Consider the following 23,589-nt stretch of genomic DNA (forward strand, 5'->3'; position numbering starts at 1 on the left):
ACAAGCTAGGATATAACGTCTTTCACAATCACAGATGACTTTACGGCAGGCCTGCTCAACCTTTCGTGGCCGCGGGCCACAAGTGATACTCCATACCAGTCGACGGGCAAGACATTAAATTTCGACATCAAATTTCGAAAGCATGAATGCAACAGTGAAATTTTGTACCCGTTCTCGCGGCAAATCACAACACTGACATCATTTGGGTCATAAAAATGTGAGCAAGAATTCTCGATTTTTTGCAAAAATCACCCTGAATACTTTTTTTCTGAATTTTGCCGAACTGCAGGTTGCAGCAAACAATTTGCTGAAATTCAGCAAACTTCCCTGATTTGTTCAGTAAACTCTGCTGTTCAGCAGCAACGTTTTTCTGAAATTCAGTAAATTTTGCTGAAATTCTGCTTCAAATTTGGCAGTACCTTTCAAGTTTAAAATTTTTAAATTTATGAATTTAAATTTTTTAATCTTTGAAAATTTTTAACAAAACACTCTACCTATTTCGAGTTTAATTTTAATATTAAATTTTATGTAAATATGAAATATCTTCAAATATTTCAATCCTTGGGCCAAGTTTCATTCATCGATTCCGCGGGCCGTATGTTGGACATCCCTGCTTTACGGTCTTCGACATAGTTTTTTCTTCACACTTTAGGCTATATTTTATTATCATAGGTTACAAAATTCATGTAAAATTTGACAAAAAATGCAAGCAAGTGAAATTACCCATACTAAATCCCATAAGAAAATTCCCAGTAGAGGATTGAAAAAACTTTCTCCGGGGATGATGCGATAATTTTCTCATATATCGTTGACCTATCCTACTGTATATTTTTACACCTCAGTGATTTGATGAGATTGCTTTAGTACAGATAAACAGACATATCATTTGTAACATATTGCTATTATATTCATCGTTACGCGGCTTGATGTTGGTAGTGAGTAGACGTCAAACGAGCAAAAACGATTAATATTTGTTTCAACCGTTGAAAACAAGGACGATGGAGAGTGAGTAGAGTAAGACGTCTGTATGTATGTGGCCTTAGTTCAGTCAAGATTATGTTTTCTTACACATGTTTATCGCTTGCATTGACTTTGTTCATTTTTGAAGTTCCTGCGAAGCATCCTAGGAAGCACCCAATGCTGGTTTTGCATCACTATCGGTAGCCTCTAATGTGGTCTGAGCCTATTTTCTTGCTAATCGTTCCTCATGGTTTAAAAAAAACCGCGGTTCGATGTGTCGCATGCATAGGTTTGGTTCTTTTTGGCATTTGGCCACTTCCGGCTGGACACCCTAGATCGGCCCTGGAACATTATCGGTAGCCTTTATAAAGATCTTCGTTCTGGGCTGAGCCTATTTTCTAACTAATCGTTCATCACGTTATTTAAAAAGCCGCTGTTTAATGTGCCACAGGCATGGGTTTTGATATCTACTACATTTGACCACTTCCAGCGGGACACCCGGAACCGGTTCCGGAACTCTATCGGTTGATCCAAATATGATCTGAAACTATTCTCTTTTATTAACCGTTTATCAGGTTGCCTGAAGAGCTTGCGATTTGATGCGTCGCATGTAAGGGATTGGTTAACTTTTATACTTGACTATTTCCGGCGTGACATCTGGAACCGGTTGAGTAACACTACCGGTTCCAATATGGTCTGAGAATGTTTCCCTGCCCACTGTTCATCAGGCTATCGAAAAAGCCGCTGTTTGTTGTATCGCATGCATGGGTTTGGTTCACTTTCATATTTAGCCACTTCCGGCGGAACATCCAGAACCGGTTCTGGCACACTACCGGTTCATATATGGTCCGAGAATAATTTCCTGCCTACCCAGATAACCACATATCGTATAACGAAGTGTATGCGGAATCGCATTTTCATTCGCTATAAATCAGCATCGCACAATACGCCAAATGATGCGACGCGACATCTTAAACAAATTGTATATAAATCGCCGATGCGATTCTTTAACGACTAACTGAAATGTAAACAAACCAAGTCATAACAGATGAAATTCAAGTTCATTGTAAAGTCGGAGCTATGAGAAAGATTATATTTTAGAAACAAACTAGAAAAACTTACATGTTTAACATGCCTCCCGGGTCCAATTCACCTTCTTCGTCGATTTCCATACAGCGACAAACGGCGGCGCCGCCTAGAAGTGTGGAGAATGTTTGCCACCTTACCAGACCCATCCGGCTGTGCTGCAAATGATCTGTTGCCTGCTTGTTCTGAACGATCAGACGCACCCTGCGAGTGCAATCAAACTTTACACATAATCCGGTTCTAGACTAAGGACCATTCCAAACAGTTACAAATAACACCCCCGCTCAACATAATCACTGTTACACTGCATCGCTAGGTATCAACGGAACACTTTTCCGGTAGGTACTACGGTGGTGGCGCACTGATACACTCGGTGGTATCACTTGATTTGGGCTTTCTGCGGTGCAAAGATGTCCGATGCGGCGCCGAAACACAGCTATTTTTTGCCGGAATTCGATGATGGATGAGCGCGAGCGGATTTTATGATCTAAATTACTGCACAAGCGGAATATTTCGCGACACGACGTCGAATCAACACCGAGCGCGTTTGTTTGTTCTGAAGGAGACCGACGGACAAGCAGAATTTCCACAAACTGACAGATCGTTTATCAAGTCTGAAAAGTTCCGAAGAAAATCGCATGGACTTGTAAGATTTGGTTTACAAACTGTGTATGTGACGTTAAGCATATGATAAAATAACATGGGCATAAATTCGATCCACCTCAAGAGTGAGTTGTTGGTACAGTGGTAAGGTTTCGAATTGTGGATCTCGAGGCTCCGTGTTCTAGACTAGGATGTATTTTTTTTTTAATTTATGCCAATAATTTTAGACATCGTAATAGCGATTATGGCAAGTCGAAAAAAGTCGCCAGGAGTGCGTATATGGCCTCCACTTTGGTACGTATATAGCAGATTTGTGCATCTTATAGGATTAATTTGGTTTTTATATGATGATGCAAATCGAAAATTATACAGACCAAAATGTTTACTGGGTACTGTTCATCAGGCTATCGAAAAAGCCGCTGTTTGATGTATCGCATGCATGGGTTTGGTTCACTTTCATATTTAGCCAGTTCCGGCGGAACTCCCAGAACCGGTTCCGGAATACTACCGGTTCAGATATGGTCTGAGAATGTTTTCCTGCCTACTGTTTATCAGGTTATCGAAAAACCCGCTGTTTGATAAACCGCATGTATGGCTTTGGTTCACATTCATATTTGGCCACTTCCGGCGGATCACCCGGAACCGGTTCCGGAACACTACCGGTTCAGATATGGTCCGAGAATATTTTCCTGCCTACTGTTCATCAGGCTATCGAAAAAGCCGCTGTTTGATGTATCGCATGCATGGGTTTGGTTCACTTTCATATTTAGCCACTTCCGGCGGAACTCCCAGAACCGGTTCCGGAATACTACCGGTTCAGATATGGTCTGAGAATGTTTTCCTGCCTACTGTTTATCAGGTTATCGAAAAATCCGCTGTTTGATGTGTCGCATGAAGGGTTTGGTTCACTTTCATATTTGGCCACTTCCGGCGGGTCACCCGGAACCGGTTCCGGAACACTACCGGTTCCTAGACCGGTTCAGATATGGTCCGAGACTATTTTCCTGTTTACCGTTCATCATGTTTTCGAAAGTGCCGTGGTTTGATGTGTCACATGAATGGGTTTGTAGCGTTTTCATATCTGGCCCCTTCCTGGGGTACCGATCCGGAACACCTAAATGGCCATAACTCCGGAACGGCTGGACCGATCCGAACCATTTTCAATAGGAAACAATGGGACCAGATTCCGCGTCGAATGAACCATTGGTCATTAAAATCGGTTGAGGTTTACTGCCAAAAAGTGATGTGAGTTTTTTTTGTACACACACATACACACACACATACATACACACACACACACATACATACACACACACAGACACCACCTCAATTCGTCGAGCTGAGTTGATTGGTATATGTGACTCGACCCTCCGGGCCTTCTATCAAAAAGTCATTTTTGGAGTGAACATATAGCCTTTCCAGTACACTTAGTGTACGAGAAAGGCAAAATGTAATTTTTGCCTTTCTCGTACACTAAGTGTACTGGAAAGGCTATATGTTCACTCCAAAAATGACTTTTTGATAGAAGGCCCGGAGGGTCGAGTCACATATACCAATCAACTCAGCTCGACGAATTGAGGTGATGTCTGTGTGTGTGTATGTGTGTGTGTATGTGTGTGTGTATGTGTGTGTGTATGTGTGTGTGTATGTATGTGTGTATGTGTGTATGTGTACAAAAAAACTCACATCACTTTTTGGCAGTAAACCTGAACCGATTTTAATGACCGACGGTTCATTCGACGCGGAATCTGGTCCCATTGTTTCCTATTGAAAATGGTTCGGATCGGTTCAGCCGTTCCGGAGTTATGGCCATTTAGGTGTTCCGGACCGGTACCCCTGGAAGGGGCCAGACATGTTAATGCAACAAACCCATGCATGCGACCCATCAAACCACGGCATTTGCTATTATCTGATGAATGGTAAGCAGGAAAATAGTCTCAGGCCATATCTGAACCGGAAGTGTTCCGGAACCGGTTCTGGGTGTCCCACCGGAAGTGGCCAAATATAAAATTGAACATAACCCATTCATGCGACACATCAAACACCGGCATTTTCGGTAGCCTGATGAACGGTTTGCAAGAAAATTGTATAAGACCATATCTGAACCGGTTGTGTTTCGGAACCGGTTCCGGATGTCCAGCCGGAAGTGGCCAAATATAAAAGAGAACCAAACCCATGCATGCGACACATCAAACAGCGGCATTTTCGATAACCTGATGAACGTTTAGCAGGAAAACAGTATCAGACCATATCTGAACCGGTAGTGTTCCGGAACCGGTTCCGGGGGTCCCGACAGAAGTGGCCAAATATACCCATGCATGCGACACATCAAATCACGGCTTTTCCTATAACCTGATGGCCGGTTATAAAGGAAGTAGGCTCAGATCACATTGGGGACTGCCGGTTGTATTCCGGAACCAGCTCCGGGTGTCTCCCCGGAAATGACATTATATAAAAGTGAACCAAACCCATGCATGCCGCACAACAAACAGCGGCTTTTTCGATAACCTAATGAACGGTTAGCATGAAAATAGTCTCAGACCATACCTGAACCGGTCTAGTTCCAAAACCGTTTCCGGGTGCCCCAACGGAAATGGCCAAATATAAAAGAGAGCTAATACCATGAATGGGATACAACAAATAACGGTTTTTCCGATAACCTGATGACTGGTTATCAAGGAAATAGGCTAAGACCACATTAGGGACTTCCGGTAGTGTCGAAATTAGTTCCGGGTGTCCCTCCGAAAGCGCCCAAATATAAATTGAACCAAACCTATGCATGCGACAGCAAAGCGCGGATTTTTTTGATAATCTTACGAACGTTTGCAAGCAAATAGGTTCAGACTATACAGGGTGTTAGGTTCGTGAATGCAAACTTTTAAAGGTGTGATAGAGAATTATAAACGGCGAAAACAAAATTTCTACGCATATGGTCAAATCTCAACCGTTACGTAGTAATTGAACTTTATATGTTTTTTGACTTTGCTTGCCTCCAGTCTTGTAAAAGATCACAGTCATTGACTCCTTTTCGTTGATATTCGGCTGCCTTTGTCTCCGATATTCATAACACAAGCAATCTACCGTACGAAACAAAAATGTCAAACGAATGCACTTGACCACGATTGCGCCTTCGGGAAACGGTTCGGCTTTCGTTATTCTTGTCTTCCTCTACAATGTGTTGGCCATATGTGTGTCGTGTTAAAATCAACAAGCAAGAATAAACTAATATTAACATTCATAATCGAAATTGGCTGAAATCCATGCGATACGCTAGAATTAGACAAATGTCATCGTGTCAGACGACATTGATTTGACCCTCTTTTATATTCATTGATCTTCGTCCTACCGCTCGTGTTGTGTGTAAGAGGTAACGGTAGCGCATGAATTTAACAAAGCAAGCTGACACCCGACTGCGGCACCGAAATGAAGGTAGTGAAAAGTGCCGAATGTTTCCAAGACTGCTTGCCTCAAACTGACTATAACTTGAAAATGGGCAAGCTTAGCGCAGCTTTTTAACCCTCATTCGAAAGATTATTAAATTTTCTACCAAAAAGATCTTCGAATCTATTGGTTAGTTAAATAACTTAGTTTTCTAAAGCAAATAAGCTCAAAAGTAGTGTATGGTTTTGTAAATTATCTTTGAAAAATGCGTATTGAATTTGAATTTTCTCTTAGGCACCCTGTTCCGTTCTACAATTCGTTCTTTGACATCAAACGTCTAGCTCCCCTTGTGTTCTTGTAATTCCGAATTCAACATTGTATATCAGATCATGAATTTGCAACTGTAAAGGTAAGTACTTTTATGCACACTGTGCCGCTGGAGCTAGTGCACGCTGGTATATCCCTTTCGAGACGGAGCGCAAAAAAAGTGAAATTTCCATACAAATTACTCAAATTTGGCTCTCTAGAACTCTTATATTTCCCAAAAAAGCAAGAATTATTTTTCCTCATTTGAAAAAACTACTCTTTATCTTTCGAATTCTAGCTTTTACTACCTGGATAAATCGGAAATAAAATATATGCGACAGATAAAACTTTTTCATGTTTTACGGTTTTTGCTCACTTTTTGTTTACTTTATTGTGGTAAATTTCACAGGCAAAGTAAACAAAAGTTTGTTTGAGCACATACGAGTACAAGTAATGGCTGAATTATTGAAACAGTTTACATCACATAAAACAAAGTCTAAATAGATTTAAAAATACCGTCGTTGGGGGTGAGAATGGGTCAAAAAAGGATACTCAAAGATTGTTTGTTAAATAACAAATGCAATTGAAGTCGTAATAACTTTTTATTTGGTATATATACTTTTCTATGTGGTAATAATAGTTTGGCAAGAAAGTATCACATTATATGAATTGCTTACTAAACTACAAATGATTGAAAATTGACCCAATCTCACCCCTTAGAGGGGGTCCCAAGCAACACACATGTTATAATAGAGTTACGACAGCGCAAGTTTTGGTTGTATAGAAGTTTATTTTACGTAATTCTAACATTGTGTTGAAATAACGTAAAATAAACTTCTATACAACCAAAACTTGCGCTGTCGTAACTTTATTATAACATGTGTGTTACTTGGGGTGAAAATGGGTCAAAGAATTCGAAATCGCCTATCTAAGAATATAAGTTAATTTTATTGATCATATCTAGTAAACCTACTTAAAATACAATGTAACCATGATGAATAAAAACTTAGGTAATTTTAAGAAATGATTAATCCATCTAAAAGGGCTAATACACCCAAAAAATGGTTGAAATTTCATAAAATAACGTTTGTATGTTGTATCGCCATTTCTAGCTACCACAAACATCCTCATTTAAAATCTCAACCTCCATGAGAGGAAGGGGGATTACAATGAGCGAGGGGCGCATTAAAAGATTGATTGAAAAAAAAAACATGCCAATCTCGTATGCCGCAATTCGACGTTCGTTCGCTTTCCGACATTGTGCTATGCTACCGGTTTTATAGCCCCGGTATTTCCTGGATCCCACTACCGTCTGGGAGTTTCACGATATTTCCTTAAAATTTCAAAAATGAATGGAGAAGATGAACGCTATTAAGTTTATTTTGTGAGCTTACGATATTGCAGTACACTGAAAATTAGCTGATGATTAGAGGAGCTGTCCAAACGCATGGGTTTATTGTTATAAATGATATTAGGCGTTAAACGTATGAACACACTCGCTTGACACTTCTTCGACATATTTTCGAAAAATAGTGCTTTTATGAAGATACCGTAAACATGGTACCACTCTAACGTCAAATGGGGACCGAATAACAAATTGATTTTTTTAGTTAAGGTTATGTGCACTCAATAACTTGCTTGACCCAATCTCACCCCCATTCTTAATATTTAGACATAGGGTCGAAAATATTGAACAGTGACAAGCAGGGCGTGGAGGCTGAAACACGCCGCATTTCGTCTTTACCGCGTTTTCGTATTTTTCTTTGTGTTTTCGTTCGTACTTGGGTGGAACGCTGATGGAAGAGTGAACGGTCGTCGGTCGTCAGTGACAAGCAGGGCGTGGAGGCTGAAACACGCCGCATTTCGTCTTTATCGCGTTTTCGTATTTTTCTTTGTGTTTTCGTTCGTACTTGAGTGGAACGCTGATGGAAGAGTGAACGGTGGTCGGTCGTCAGTGACAAGCAGGGCGTGGAGGCTGAAACACGCCGCATTTCGTCTTTATCGCGTTTTCGTATTTTTCTTTGTGTTTTCGTTCGTACTTGGGTGGAACGCTGATGGAAGAGTGAACGGTGGTCGGTCGTCAGTGACAAGCAGGGCGCGGAGGCTGAAACTTGCCGCATTTCGTCGTTCCCGCGTTTTCGTATTTTTCTTTGTGTTTTTTGTTCGCACTTTGTGTAAACGATCGACATTGCCCGCATCGTGGTGCTCGTGTTCGTCGTTATTCCGAGTTCGGAAATGCTAGTATCCAAGAGATTGTTTTTCAGTGCGTCGGGTATTCTCGCTTATGTATTTTTTCGGATTCTTCGATGGACGATCGGAGAATCAACGAGCGGTGTGAACGAGTGCACATTTAATATGGTTGGACCGTTTGCATGCTGAGACCAAAGCCAAACATAGAAAACCAGCTGGTCAGGATTACCCGGTGAGTTCGTTCCTTATTACTTTTTATATTTGAACATGACATATATGGGGATTTCGGAGGGGTAGCCTAAGGAAGTTAAATGAACTGGTTTCCGGGCAAATGTTCGTGGGGTGGCCAGACTTTGTCACGAGATAACAACTATCATGTTGTTTTCCGAAGGTCTCCAGTGAATTTAGCTTACCCTGCTACAACAAACCATCAGGTAGATCATTCCGTTCCGGTATGACTCTGCAGCCATAGGTAATCCTTGCGCTGATGGTGGGTACACAATCATCATCATCATCATCATCATCATCATCATCATAGGGTCGAAAATATTGAATGTTTAAGTAAAAAGAGCAATGACAGCCCGCCTTTTTCGTTGCATCTACTAGGCTATACCTACAGCTAACCACTTATAAGAAAATTTATGGTAAGGTACTTGTGTGAAACATTACGGAGGAGAAATTTTTTCAGAGTGATTTTCTAGTAGTTTCATCATATAAGTTTAGCCACAAATTTAACAAAAAACGATTATTGCTAAACATCTTATTCTGCATCATGACGTGTAAAAACATCTCCTCTTTGAAATAATATAAAGTTTTTAATAATAATTAGCGATAATTGATGAACTATTTCAAATTTTATGTTTCTCCGTTTTGACCCAATCTCACCTCCAGACCCATTGTCACCCCCATCGACGGTATGTAAAACTGTTACCGCTCAATAGCACAATTGTGCTGGTTCGTCACGAAAGGGATATCATTTTGCATCGCGCTCACAGTCTTGATCATATGCCGAACCACTGCTGCAGTGGTTATGAAATAAAAAGACAACGCCGCCGATGTGCGGTGTAAGAAAATAAAGGTTTGCACTCACGAACCTAACACCCTGCATTAGAGACTATCGGTAGTATTCCGGAACCGGTTTCGGGTGTCCCAACAGAAGTAGCCAAATCTGAAAGTGAACCAAAGCCATGCATGCGACACCTCAAATCACGGCTTTTTAGGTAACATGATGTACAGTAGACAAGAAAAAAGTCTCAGACCATATCAGTGTTCCACGGGACCGATTCCGTCATATCAACTCATGGTTTTCTAGGCAACCTGATATCCAGTTGACAAGAAAATAGCCATAGATAATATTTGGGACAACCAGTAGTGTCATGGAATCGGTTCCAGGTGGCCGCCAGAAATGGTCAAACGTAAAATTGAACTGAACTCATACATGCTCCACTCAAATAGTGGAATTATGAAAGAGAACAAAACCAATGTTAGCGATAAATCAAATTGTGGCTTTTCTGATAGCCTGATAAACTTTGGGTAAGATGAAAAGTGAAGAAATGATCTAAGCCTTCATATATGCAAGAGAACAAAATCGTGACCAAAGCAATCTCATCAAATCACACAATTCCAAGTGTAGGATGGATCAACGTGTTATGGGAAAATTATAATTTGATCGCATCAACACTGAAAAGCACTGAATAAAGTTTTTACAATCTCCTTTTGCGTCTAAAATTACAGTGCCCAATTTCGGTTCATAAGGAGGTCAAATTTTACATGAATCGTATTAAGCGTATAAGTGTTCTTAGGATCAGCTAATGTCGACGTAAAGATTATGAATACATATTCGACGAGAAAGGCACTACCACCACTAGGTGGATTAATCTGGTTTTTTACATCAATGTCAATAAATTTTAGTGTTGATATCCAAAGATTTTCCACTTCTGTTCTCAAGTTATCTCTAATCAGATATATTAGAGCCTATTTAGATTAAAGCAAGAGCACATTTAGCAATTTTTTTGTGGTAATCTAAATTTGACTTATTTTCCTCTATATGGGTAAAAATTTCAACCCGGAATAACTTAATTCGCCGTGAGAAAATATTACATTTTATAACGTCGTATTAAGTATCAATATACTGTTGATAAACGTTAAAAAAATCATTCAATTCGGTTCACCGGTTTCCGAGATATGACAGTTCAAAAATGAGTTGTCTAAATAATAGTGTTTTATCCGAACGGTTCTAACTTCGCGAAAAAGTAATCAATCGAGCCCAAATTTGTACCAATGATGCACATATAATAGGTTGACAAACAGTCAAAATTTGAGATTTTCTGATGCACTCTATGAAAAGTTACAGCATGTTGAACTTTTTTGTGAGAGAAAAAAAGTTGCCTATCCCAAACATGTTGGCCATCCCCTGTACATGTGGGTCACGATATTGCTCTAATTAAGTAACAAAATTATACATGTTTTACGTCAAAAAAAAATTGATTGAAAATTTAGTACCGCTGATGATACGAAAACTGCACAATTCTTAAGATTAATTTAAAGAAATTACTGTTACGAAATAAGCTTTGTGGGCAAATCGACCACAAATATCAAAGGCACACCATAGTTACAAAAACTGGAAGGATGTCCTTAACAGTTTAACATTGTTTAAAATCACATTTTCATTGTAATTTAATTTTGAAAAATATTTTTCTTATCACACTATCATTATGCATCCATGATCCAATTGTTAAACACTGGCAATTGTTGAGTCGAGTCAAGTACAAGACACTGAAGACGACCTTACAGTTGAGGTCGAAATACGTATCTGTCAAAGGATGCAAATTCATAGTGGAATTCAAAGGAACAGTACTTAACCCTAGACTTAACCCGATTTTCTTTCTATTTTTTTGTATAATGGGAAAGTAAATTCTCCATTTCTGCAATGAAATGGTACACAAAGCGTGGCTATCATGACTCCTTGCCCAATTTAATGTTGCTTAAACAAAACTTTGGGTAACTGTGTTACTGTTTTCACCATTTCTTGCAACTTAAGCATTTCGAACACGGTGGCTGGCAAAGTGTTGGTTCAGTAGAATCTGGGAGCATCCATGATGCGTTTTTTTTTTTATGAAAACTCCAACTTGTTTGTATGGGTCGTTACGCTAGGCTATATTTCCTATTCCCCTGAAGCGTTACGTAGTTTATTAATTCTCTATACCCTGAAGTGTTACATCATTTGGGGACGGTGCATAATGAAAATATACAGTTAGTTTTCATGCGTATTGTAGGGAAATTTCGACTTTCATACAGTGGGTTACACAAGGCTTTCTGAAGATCAATTTAAGTACTTATTTTGAAATCATATCACGATGAGATATTGAGCAGATATTTGGCTAGTTTTTGAATATCTCACCAATATCATATTCAGATATGACACCAAAAATTGATTATTTTGAGATATGATTATGATATTCACGACTACCCAGGACGCTGTTACTGATCATTTGCCTTTCTGATACGCAAACTGATGTTTGCTGAGAGGAATTTTAGCCAAATATGATGATTTTGTATATCTATCAATATTTTTCCACAGTTTTAAGCAGAACCGACGATAAGCTTATCGGCCTGAAGGATTTTGATGATGTTTTATCCTATTTATTTGCCTTTCACTTTTTTATCTTTTTTATTTGTCTGTAAAAGTTACCCGTACTTTTCGCCAATCTTCTGGAATGCTGCTTAATGCTAAACTTGCTTGAAAGAGTTTTGTTAATACGGGTGTTAAAATCGCCTTATCCTTCTGAAGTGGAACAGGATAAATTCCATCTCTACCTGGTGATTTGAAGGGCTCAAAGGTGTCAATCGTCCATTTAACTTTATTCTCGTTGGAAATTAGTTCGGCTAAGGTAGAGGCATTTGTCGTGGATTTTTCTTGTCCAGTCGTTTCATTCATTTTTGTATGATTGATCGTTCTGGTATTGCAGATTTCAGTTCCTAATGAAGGTGTACTTTGGTCTTCATTAGAATTGACAATAGAACAAGGGAAATGAGTTCTCATCATTAGCTCTAAAGTTTCATCAGTAGTTGTAGTGAAAGGACATTCTTCAAAGTCACCAGTCCAGTTGAGTGATCTTTAACGATTATCTCCCTATCGTATGTGCTGCTAGCCTTTTGTTGGCTCTGGCACAGTTCTCGGGAAAAGAAAGCAAGCGATTGAGGACCATAGTTTGTGATCTGGTGTAGGATGGCCCCGATGCAAGTGTTAGAAGCGATGATGTCTAGGGGCCAGCCGTAAAACACGTGGTCATGTTTCTGGATATTTCTGGGTTTCGGGGCAGATCCACGAGAAGATCGAAATGCTTGAGAAAGTCGGCACCATGTCCAACAACAGATCCAACAACGACTTGATTGCTTCTCACTGACAGGTCGAACGATGGCCTGGACGCTTACGGTGCCAGTCACGTTCACGGAAGTTACCTGACAAGGCCTTCTTCAAAGCGTCTCGATAGTGCTTCGATGCACCGTTCGAGGGATGATGTCAATGAGGTTTCGGGCTTTACAAACACGAGAAAGAGCGGGATGAAACCAGGGGCAAATGGTCCCTCTCTTTATCGTGGCTAGTCAAGCAAGTTTCGACAAAGAGCCTAAACTAGCCGGGAATCGAACCCATCACCTACAGCATAGTCTTGCCCAATACGCGTCGGTCGAGTCATGTGACCCCATTTCCCTTTGTTCACCAAATCCGACTACTTCTCACCAGACATGGGAAAATACCGGTGCAGTGCCGGTGCGGTTCACTAAATCTCAACACGTGTTCTGAACTTTTGCACACCGTGTTTGGTTTCGGTATTGGTTGTGTATTTTTCGTGCATCTGAACCTCAACCGCGTTTCGTTTACACAGCACACGGTTCAGTTTCGATTTTCGTAAACCGGTACACGAAAACCAAAACCAAACCGAGACTTCTGGTGCACCAATCACGGTTGTGTCGCGGTTGTGGTTTCGGGATCAAATTTTAGGATGTGCCAGGATCAGCCAGTGGTACCAAAATTATGCATATGTTATCTTAGTCTCCAACTGGAATCTGTACAAAGTTTTTATTTTTTTTTAACCAATATGGCGGCTGGTATGGGGATGTTGTCCAAACCGAAGCTCTAAAATGGTGATCTGAAAATCCAATATGGCGGACCAAAATTCAAGATGGCTGCTGTTTTAAGGGATTTTAACCCGTAAAACCATGCAATATGGGTATTTTTGATATGGGGAAGATGTCTGGAGCTCGAAAATGGTGATACGAAAATCCAAGATGGCGGACCAAAATTCAAGATGGCTGCTGTTTTAAGGGATTTTAACCCGTAAAACCATGCAATATGGGTATTTTTGATATGGGGAAGATGTCTGGAGCTCGAAAATGGTGATCTGAAAATCCAAGATGGCGGACCAAAATTCAAGATGGCTGGTGTTTTATGGGATTTTAACCTACAAAACCATGCAATATGGGTATTTTTGATATGGGGAAGATGTCTGGAGCTCGAAAATGGTGATATGAAAATCCAAGATGGCGGACCAAAATTCAAGATGGCTGCTGTTTTAAGGGATTTTAACCCGTAAAACCATGCAATATGGGTATTTTTGATATGGGGAAGATGTCTGGAGCTCGAAAATGGTGATATGAAAATCCAAGATGGCGGACCAAAATTCAAGATGGCTGCTGTTTTAAGGGATTTTAACCCGTAAAACCATGCAATATGGGTATTTTTGATATGGGGAAGATGTCTGGAGCTCGAAAATGGTGATATGAAAATCCAAGATGGCGGACCAAAATTCAAGATGGCTGTGAGAAGTTCTCACTACTATAGAATATTCCACTGCTCTTAACGATGCATCAAGCCATCACTAGATACGTTCCGTATCTTTAGCCAAGTAACTGATACTCGGCAGCAGCGGAAATATAAAACAAACCCCGAAGAGTCCTATTAAAATCTGAAAATTCTCATCTTCCATACACCGCAAGCCTCCATGAAATCCGCAAGTACACAGCCCCACCCACCACCAACAGTTCTTCAATCCCCCATAAGCAATAACGCTGTTGAATCTTTCCCTAATCTAAAAACCTCTCTTGAGAGAGTCAGCATAGAGTTCTATTACGACCTTGGCCGGCTTTGCTACTACCTACTTCTGTTCTATTCATCGGATACGGCGACGACGACGGTGTTGCTGTCGGTACGGTTTTGGTTTACCCAAGAAGGATGATATTATTTTATTTGCTGTCTCTTCCACATTCACACAAATGTTCTATTGTGTTGAGTCCCGTGCTGGAGGGAATACGACATACTTGACTGTTAGGAAGCGTCACTTTGTTACTATAAGGACCTATACAGCCGCTGCGGTAAACTTGCGGGTATTCATCAAGACCATGCTGAGTTGCAGGTTCGATTCCCGGACGATCCAGAAACTTTACGGTATGGACATTTTCTTGACTTTTCTTGACTTCCTCAGTAAAGCTAAGAAGCAGGCTTTGTCCTATGTCGGAATCAAATGGCCCCCATTTCGGTATCAACTTTAATTCGGGTTAGCTACCTTCTTCTGACTACTGACTGTTGGGACTACTGCATGGCACCGGACATGGGCGATTGTTATCTGACCGAGATTAGTGCACAAACCACCTCTTCTCAGATGAACGACCCGACGACCGTGTTAGCACGACGACGAGGACGACGACGAGACGATGGAGTGGAGAGATGCTTCCTGTTGCTGCACCATTTTCAGATGACGGAATAAATATTTAATTTGCTTAATTTCCATTTAGACGGCTTTTTCAACATCATTAATTTTTATGCGAACGCTCTCGACGACTACAACGACAACGACGCTGCCAACGGGACCGGGAGTGGCTGGATGTGGGTGTGGATTAGTGTGACCGAGAGAAAAGGAGATTTCCAGATCTCCCGTTTTGTTGATGTTAATCCCGCCGCACACTCCGCTTTGGAGTCGAGGAAAGCACACGCCTCGAACAGTAGTAGCGGGTGTGGTGATGGAGTGGATGTTCTAGGCTTCTGGCTTGCTGGTGTGTTAGCAAGTGCGGTGCGCACCGAGCGTTTGAAATAACAGTCCCGTTTAAATTTAGAAATTAATGACGGTAACAAGTCGTGTCGTTCGGCTTTGTTGGAAAAGCGATTACACAATGGAAATCCCGGTACCGAGAGCATCGCGAAATGAGTACATAAGTCTGAGGTGGATACCGGTTTGTTTTCCTGCTTGAATTACAATGTGTAAGATTATAATGAGAACAGTAGATCATTGAGGCAGCTAGGCTTTAGAAGTACAGAGCCGACCATTTTGGAATAAGCTTGTCCGCGGACATCTGAACACAAGGCTTCTTTATTCGTATCTCCACGAATAAACGGTTGTTGTTACTACAAGTATTACCTAAACAAAATCTTATGAGGGGGTCTTGGAACAGCTACCATGCGTTCCGCAGGCTGTTCGAGCCCGTATGAAGTTGATCATCAATATCAACTTCTTTTCTCGATCAACCCAGATAGCTGTGTAGTGTCGGCAGGCAGCGATTGTCTCAATTAGCTGAGAATAACATTCAGACTATCTGTTCTGGTTGTAAGAGTCCACTAACATGACCTTTAATTCATGGTGTGATGCGGCTATATACTAACCGTACCTAGGATTGAATGGTTAGGGGGTTCTAATAAAAACCTAATCTCTAACGGAGCCTGTGGAGTACCAGGGCGCCCTCCACAACATTTTGCCCTTACTGCGCTAACCGGAGCAAGATGCAGTGGACCTTGTGTTTCTCCGAGACGATCAGCTCCCCTTCTTTAGTCTCACTTGAGGCTACATAAGGGCGGGATTTTGAAGATATTGTTAATAAGTTTATAGTTTCACCTATATGGTTTTGCATTTTGCGATTCACACGGTGTATTCTGTGTATCCTCGCCTTTGGCGTTTTCCAATCGATATCGTTTTTGTTTTATTGCTGCTGTTCTTTGTTGTGCTGTTATTGCGAATAGCTCAATCTCACCTAGTTTGGGAAGTGGCTACGGTAAGGATAGCTCAGATAAATCTTCAGCATAAAAGAACAGCAACAATCAATCTTTGCAGACTTATGCAAAATGGCGCAGCCCAAGTGGCCTTGGTCCAAGAGTCTTACTTTCGTAAGGGGAACTTCTGTCTAGGAAACCTTGTGAACTCGGTATTTGCTACTTTCAGTAAACATGAAATGGCAAACTCGCGTGTCATGCCTCGAGCCTGTGTGCTTGTCTACAACGCAATTGTTGCTACACTCATCTCCGAACTAATCACCAGAGATGTATGTGCTATCACAATTGATGTATCTGTTGGAAACCTCAACAGAAAATATATCTATTGTTCGGTTTATTTACCTCATGATGAACCATCCCCTACGGATGCTTTCAAACAAGTCATCACACCCGAGCAGAAGAAAATATCAACTACATAATAATATATGTTATTTTGGCTTAATAACTGAATAATGGAATCAGTAATTTTTATGTTATTAGTATAACATATTATGTTATAAACTTGTCTGTCATAAGCGGCAAATATCATAATAAAAAAATGTTCCTGGAAGACCAATTCAATAACATGTTTTGTTGGATCAACTACAACTTAATAATAGGAAATTTGTGAACTTGTTATTGTTGTGTTATTGTTCATCACATATTTGTACATTCTATATACTAAAATAATAACTAAACATGTTTTACAACAAAATATATTATATAATGTTATCTTGTGGACATATCCCAAATTTCTCGAAAATAACAAAATAAGATAGCCCAACAAAATAGATATCAAAAAGAACTATTTTGATAAGTTAACAATAACAAAATATGATATGAAAACAGGCTATGTGATTCTGTTGTTATCAATTTGCTATTCTCCTCTGCTCGGGCATACTGCACTTCAAAAGGCCTTCCGCTAATTGTTGGCAGTGATACTAATGCTCACCATATCATCTGGGGCAGCTCAGACATTAACTTGAGAGGCTCCAGTTTGATGGAGTACTTAAGTAGTACAGATCTTGCATTACTTAACATAGGCAACCACCCAACCTTCACGGTATCTGGTAGAGAGGAAGTGTTAGACATAACGCTTTGCTCTAGTAGAATTAGTCATGAGCTGACCAATTGGCATGTGTCAAATGAAGAATCTTTATCGGACCATCGCTACATCTTGTTTGAACATGTGAATGTTACTTCGCAAACTTTGCGTTTCAGGAATCCCCGGTCAACCAACTGGGATCTCTTTACCGATTTGGTTGCAGCAAAATTTCATAGAGACTCACCATCAATTGACACTCCAAGTGATTGAGATGATGCCGTTGATACTACAACGGCCTTCATCATGGAAGCTTTTGAAGAAGCCTGCCCTCTGCGGTCTGTGAAGACCACAAGAGGAACGCCTTGGTGGAACTCCGATCTGGCGAAGCTCAGGAAACAGTGTAGAAAGAGTTGGAACAGACGACGTTCGGCTGGATCGGAGGCTTTCAGATCGGCTCGCAAGGCCTACCAGAAAGCTCTTCGGTCTGCTGAACGATCCGGCTGGAAAACCCTTTGTACAAATGTTTCCAGTCTGAGTGAAGCCAGTCGATTGAACAAAATCCTTGCAAAATCTAAGGATTTTCAAGTGAACGAACTTCGTTTGCCAAATGGTGATTTCACTTTCTCTGATGAAGAAGTTTTGGAATGTTTATTCAGTACCCACTTCCCCGGATGTGTGGATATTACATCTTCGGATGAACCTGATGTCTTTTCTTGTAGTTATGATTCTTTAGCTTCGGCTCGGAGTATCATAACTTTAGAATCGATTGAATGGGCACTTGATACCTTTGCTCATTTCAAATCTCCTGGGGCAGATGGGATTTATCCTGTTTTGCTTCAGAAGGGATTTGATCATTTCAAACATGTTTTGAAACAACTACTTGTTTGCAGTTTTGCTACAGGGTATATTCCTAAATCCTGGCGGGATATTACTGTGAAGTTTATTCCGAAAGTGGGTCACGCGTCGTATGAAGAAGCAAAGAGCTTCAGACCTATCAGTTTGACCTCTTTTCTTCTGAAATGCTTAGAACGCATAGTCGATCATCACATCCGTGATGTTCATCTGGCCAATGTGGCACTTCATGTGAACCAACATGCTTACCAATCCGGAAAGTCCACTGTGACTCTTTTACACAAAGTTGTTTACGATATCGAGAAGGCATTCGCTCAAAAGCAATCCTGCTTGGGTGTTTTCTTAGATATCGAGGGTGCCTTTGACAACGTGCCTTTCGATGCCATATTGGAAGCCTCACGGGGTCATGGTATATCTCCAATGATTTCCAATTGGATTCACCAAATGCTCAAAAACCGACATCTCTTCTCGACATTGCGTCAAGCGACGATTAGGAAATTGAGTGTTTGTGGATGCCCCCAAGGGGGAGTCTTATCATCACTTTTATGGAATCTCGTAGCAGATCCGCTATTGAGGCAACTCAATAATAGCGGTTTTCCTACGTATGGTCTTGCCGACGACTACCTAACATTGTTAGTCGGTATGTGCATCAGCACCCTTTTCGACCTGATGCACAGCGCTCTTCAGGTAGTCGAGGGTTGGTGTCACCAATATGGCCTTTCGGTAAATCCGAGTAAAACATTTATTGTTCTTTTCACGGAAAGGCAAAACCGTAGTGGCGTTAGACCTTTGCGTCTCTATGATTCTGAAATCAATGTGACTGATCCGGTAAAGAACGTTGGAGTTATACTTGATTCCCAGCTTTCCTGGACACTACACATTGAGTTCAGAATCAAAAAAGCCTGTATGGCATTCTGGCAATGCCGGCGAACCTTTGGTAAAACTTGGGGTCTAAAACCTAAGTATAGCAAATGGATTTACACAACTGTTGTTCGACCAATATTAGCCTATGAAGGTCTTGTGTGGTAAGAGAGTGATATGAGAATAATCCAATCAAAATTAGGCCATCTCCAAAGAATGTGCCTAATGGCGATGTCTGGAGCGTTCTCTTTAATTCCAACGGCAGCGCTGGAAGTTCTCTTTGACGTTGCCTCACTACACATTCATCTCAAATAAGAAGCACTTTCTTGCACTTACCGTCTACACAAGTATGCGGTCTACTAGAGGAAACTCCTGTGAACTACACATCAACACACATCTCGTTGTTTCCACTTTTGGTGATTTGGGACAAAATTGTCCTTGCTCCAAGTGATCTTACAATTGCTTGTTATTTTTCATATAGGACATTTTCCACGAAATTCCCTTTCTAGGAAGAGTGGACATCTGGATATCTGGAAAGAAGTATTTCAGACGACATCGTATGTTACACTGATGGCTCCCTTCTCGAAGGTCGAGCAGATGCTGGTGTTTACTCTCGTGAGCTAAGGCTGCATCAGTCTTACTCACTTGGTAGACACTGCACCGTTTTTCAGGCTGAAATCTTTGCTCCAATTTGGGGAATGCAATCAGCACTTCAGCAGCACATAATGGGCAAAGTAATAAACTTATGTTCAGATAGCCAGGCATAGTTATCGCTTGGCAATCTCAAATCTGGGAGCTGAATTCAGCAAATGTTCTTTACCTTGTATGGGTACCTGGTCATTCTCCCATCGCTGGAAATGAATTGGCTGATGAGTTAGCTCGCACTGGAGTATCACATGACTTCATTGGTGCTGAGCCAGCTATTGCGGTATCCAAGTGTTGGGTAAAGCTTCAGATTGACACCTGTGCTGCCACTCAACACAAACAATACGGGGATAGTTTGTAGTCATGTCATAACAAAAAATGTGTTGTACTGAGCCATCTCAAAGGGTGGCAAAGTATCTTACTAGTCTGCCAAAGCAGAATTGAAGTATGCTGGTCAAAGCGCATTGACTGGCTACTGTCGACTCAGCTATCACATGAACCTGAATTTTCAGGATGTTCTGTTGTTCTTAACCCACTGTGGTAAAGAGCTACAGGCTCCCTTTACGCTTTATGCGTTATCACAGTCACCTTTTCAGGGCGCTGTTTGAACCCATTGTGGTACGCTTATGCGTTAGTACCCTCTTCCAGGGTATCTATTCCCATTTTCCTGCCACCCTATTCCTTATTTCTTCCCTTTTTCCTCAAGTAGATGATCAAGCAAGCTTTTATACCACATTGAGGATAACGAAAAAGCATAACAAATACATATTTTCAGGTAGAAGCTCATATATACGCAAAGTTTCATTTAAATTGAAAAAGGTCGCATCAACACGATCCATGCTTCGAGCTGGAAATGCTCTTTTAGAACCATTATAAAACTACAAATATTTTATTTTAATGGTGGTTATAAGAACGTCCATTTTTCGACTAGACTTGAAAAACTTACTTGAACGCTCTCTTAACGCCAGAGTTAAATTCTAAGATAAGCCCTCCACAGATTTCAACACGCAAAGACAAAGATTTCCCCCGTGGAATCGCATTATCCATGATTCATTTGAAGAACGTGCTCCAACAACGCTGCTAAACGAGAGCAAAAGTCTGCATATAGATTGCTGTTTCGATTTGACTTTCTTCGCTCCGCGCGCGGCTAGTTAGGTATCGAACCTTTTTGTCGCCCGGAAACTCCCGGAAGGTGAAGACATCAAAATGGGAAACAATCAAACGGGTGAATGGGTGGAGACCAACAACCAATTCTGGAATAAAATCTTCTTTCAGGGGAAGTTGACGTGCAATGTTTCGTTATGTTTGAACTGTTTTTGTGTTATTTTGAAGAAATGGAAACCTTTTATGAAGCAAAAAAATCCGTTTGTGTTGTTACTCAGGTGCTAGAATTTAAAAGAATGAAACTGGTGATAAGACAATCGATTTTACGATTGTTGCGTGACAGTCTCTTGTACCATGTACATACTGACTTCATGATGTGTATCATTTTGAGCATCTTTCCCTAAAATAAACAGGTCTCCCGCTTTTATTCCCCAATTCCACATATTTTAGAAGGGTAGCGAGAAGAAGGAAATGAAATTTTATTTCTCGATATTGGAATACCTTTTTTCCGTTGTATGTATCATGTTGAGTCGAGAAGTAAAAATCCGGAGGCGAACGAGAAAGATTGCCATCCCGACAAAACGGGCGAAGAAAGCTTGTTTACAAAGTAAAACAATATCCCGAAGGCACTGATGTTCCTTCGAATACTTTCGCGAAAAGTTGTTGGAAATATCAGAAAACGATTACCCGTGAACGGGGACAGGGAAATGGGGGGGTTGAAAGTTATGGAACAACCCTCGCATCTGCACATCTAGCTGGAAAAGCTTTGTTTCCTTTTTCCAGAGGAGTATATGCATGAATTGGAATCGACGCAGCTCTCTACAACTTATGAATAACAAATGCAGCTCTACACGTATAGTAAAAGCAGGGAGGCGGCAGCATCCGGCTTCAGCTCAGCATATTGCGTTAGGGGTTCGTTTGATCGTGGCATAGATGGAAATTCTTTTTTGATTTTGCTGCCAGAAGTTTTTCTACGGAAGGCTACAAGTGTGCACAATATTAAATTCAGCCATTCTCCATCGTCAGATGATCCCGAGTTGCAACTAATGTTAAAACAAGGACAATATGTGGAGAAATTCATGACAGATTTTGCAACAAGTAAATGATTTTCTAATATCACACCATTGAGTGGCAGGAATGCAAAATACAAGACCTCCACTATTTTGAGGGCATGACTCAATAAAATCTTCTTTTCTACCTTCATGTTCTTTCCTTTGAAATTCAATGAAACATTTTGCAGTTCAAATTTTCTACGATTCCGCAGCAAAAAATTAATATCTTTTGTTAAATCATCCATGTTCTCGGCTAGCTTGGTGTAAAAACCATCATCCCGATGGCAGACGAAAGGAGAATCTCCGTCGACAGCTTAAATGCACATTACACAAAATTTATTTCCATTATCACTCCGGCGGGGCTCGCGCCCATCGCAACCAGCCAGCCAGCCAGCAGTGGAATTTGATACACCGCAGAAAAAAAGAGTAGGTAGTGGATAACTTTTTGCCAATTCCTTCAACGGAGCTGTCGAGTGTCGCAACGCCAAACGCACGGTCCGTTGCAAGCCATTCTGTCGTTGCACAATGGTACAAAAATCGGAGTTATGAAGAAAGATGTGTTTAGAGGTTTCGAACGAAACAAAAGGCAATTACTGTCTTCCGGTAATATTTATGTAAATTAAAATAGCTTTTACGATCCCAGATGCGGATGAACCTCATGATATCCCAAGAAACACACATGTTATAATAGAGTTACGACAGCGCAAGTTTTGGTTGTATAAAAGTTTATTTTACGTAATTCTAACATTGTGTTGAAATAACGTAAAATAAACTTCTATACAACCAAAACTTGCGCTGTCGTAACTTTTATATAACATGTGTGTTACTTGGGATGCTATTGTTTATAATGAAAAAAATCTACTATTTAAGCTGAAGATTCGAGGTACTAAAAAAATGATTCCACCTTACTGATTAGTAATAATGTTATGTTTTTATCTTCTTGATCATGACGATCTAGATTGTCAATGTAGCATCAAAGGCAAATTAAAGGAATTATAGAATGACCTTCTCTAATAAGAAATGTTTGAAGGAATCCCTAAAATGATTCCTGAACAAATAATAAAAAGAATATCAGTAGAAGTACTAGATGAGAATCTTTAAGGAGTTAAGGCAGGACGTTCTGGAAGAATCCCAAATAACATTCATATAGAAACCACTGGAGAAATTCTAGAAAAAAAAAAACAATTACAATCATCTCCAGCACAGGAGGAACTCTTTGAAGAATCTCAGAAAAACTCGTTGGGGAAGTTGAGACAGAACTTTTGAGAGAATTTAAAAAAAGCAGAAAAACATTGACCAAAATTAAGAAGGATCTTCAGGAGAAATGTTAGAAGAAAGTATCGGAAACAATTCCTTGAATGTTCTTAGAAAGATGAAATACCAGGACGAATTCCTAATGGAATCTTAGAACGAACTTCTAAAAAATCCTCAGAAGCATCTGTGGCAGGAATACGTAGAGAAACTCCAGCAGACATCCCAGCAAAACA

At 40.5% G+C, this 23,589-nt stretch overlaps 1 protein-coding gene across 3 annotated transcripts in view; it reads right to left on the reverse strand.

Moving 5' to 3' along the window:
* The window catches only part of LOC109420550 (chaoptin), a 611,746-nt gene that overhangs the window by 274,161 nt on the left and 313,996 nt on the right, over positions 1 to 23,589 (reverse strand). Inside the window, exon 1 of one of the 3 annotated variants that reach the window (XM_062850198.1) lies at positions 2,083 to 2,924. The exons of the other annotated variants lie outside the window; for them this stretch is intronic. The gene's annotated coding sequence lies outside the window, so the exon portion shown is untranslated. Of the gene's footprint in view, positions 1 to 2,082; positions 2,925 to 23,589 lie in introns of those variants that run through there. 3 annotated transcript variants of the gene reach the window in all.

The sequence above is a fragment of the Aedes albopictus genome, chromosome 2, assembly GCF_035046485.1.
Source record: "Aedes albopictus strain Foshan chromosome 2, AalbF5, whole genome shotgun sequence".
Classification (NCBI taxonomy): domain Eukaryota; kingdom Metazoa; phylum Arthropoda; class Insecta; order Diptera; family Culicidae; genus Aedes; species Aedes albopictus.